Consider the following 1,162-nt stretch of genomic DNA (forward strand, 5'->3'; position numbering starts at 1 on the left):
GTTTTTTTTTTAAATGTTTGCCCACCCTTATCCTTATCATCTTGATTGTTTAAATAGCCTCCTCTAAACATTCAAACAGCTGGATCATTAATCTTTCTTCCATAAATTTACACTCCTATTTTTTTTGAGTAAGGGAAGCATGTGTTTGACTCCCTTCTTTGGAAAGGGTGAGGTTTTGAACAATGCTTTAATGATGTCCTGTGGGTAACCTTACAGACTCATCTAGGCAAAAGAAGCCACCTCTAGATGAAGGTCATTGACAATTCACCACGGCCAACTCACCATGGATAATTTGCCATCAGACAATTCACTGTGGGACATGAGTTACACCAGGGGTCTTCAAACTTGGCCCTTTTATGACTTGTGGATTTCAACTCCCAGAATTCCTCAGCCAGGCATGCGTGGCTGAGGAATTCTGGGAGTTGAAGTCCACAAGTCATAAAAGGGCCAAGTCTGAAGACCCCTGAGTTACACTAATACCAAAGAAACGGTGGAACAGAATCGTTAAAGAAAGGATGCAAAAGGAAGGACCAAATGAAATGTGAATGACAACAATTAAAATATTTTTTAAATTATTTTAAATAATTAAATTGAATGGTTCAATTGTCCCGTGGCGAGTTAGCCTGTGGTGGAACTAGCCACGGGGTGGGGTGAGTTGTCCCATTCCGTCTCGATGGTGCCCATCACCAGTTCGTTGTTCTCTTTTCCCAGGTGTGAGCTCCCTACTCAATCTCTTGAGTTCAGCTCAAGATGAAGATCAGCCAAAGTTAAACATCTTGCTTTGTGAAGCCGTGGTGGCTGTCTACCTGAGCCTTCTGATCCATGCTCTTGCCACAAATGCTTCCAATGAATTATTCCGGCTGGCAGCCCATCCTCTGAACAACCGAATGTGGGCCGCGGTGTTCGGAGGAGGCGTGAAACTTGTGGTTAAGCCCAGGCGGCAATCAGAAAATATTCCAGGTAACTCTTCAAAGGATTATGAACCTTGGAGAAGTTCTCATAATCAGAAAGGATGCCTTCCTAGTCCTGAAATCACGGTTGAGCTTTGTGCCTCCCCAAGGCTGTTCCCCCAAGATTAAATTACATCTCCCCTATGCCGAGATTTAAAGGGATGCTTTTCAGAAGGCCTAATGAAAATATTGCGTTGTTGCGCTTTTTTTTT

This window comes from Protobothrops mucrosquamatus, unplaced genomic scaffold (genome assembly GCF_001527695.2).
Source record: "Protobothrops mucrosquamatus isolate PMUCROS unplaced genomic scaffold, P.Mucros_1.0 scaffold7060, whole genome shotgun sequence".
In the NCBI taxonomy this organism is placed as follows: domain Eukaryota; kingdom Metazoa; phylum Chordata; class Lepidosauria; order Squamata; family Viperidae; genus Protobothrops; species Protobothrops mucrosquamatus.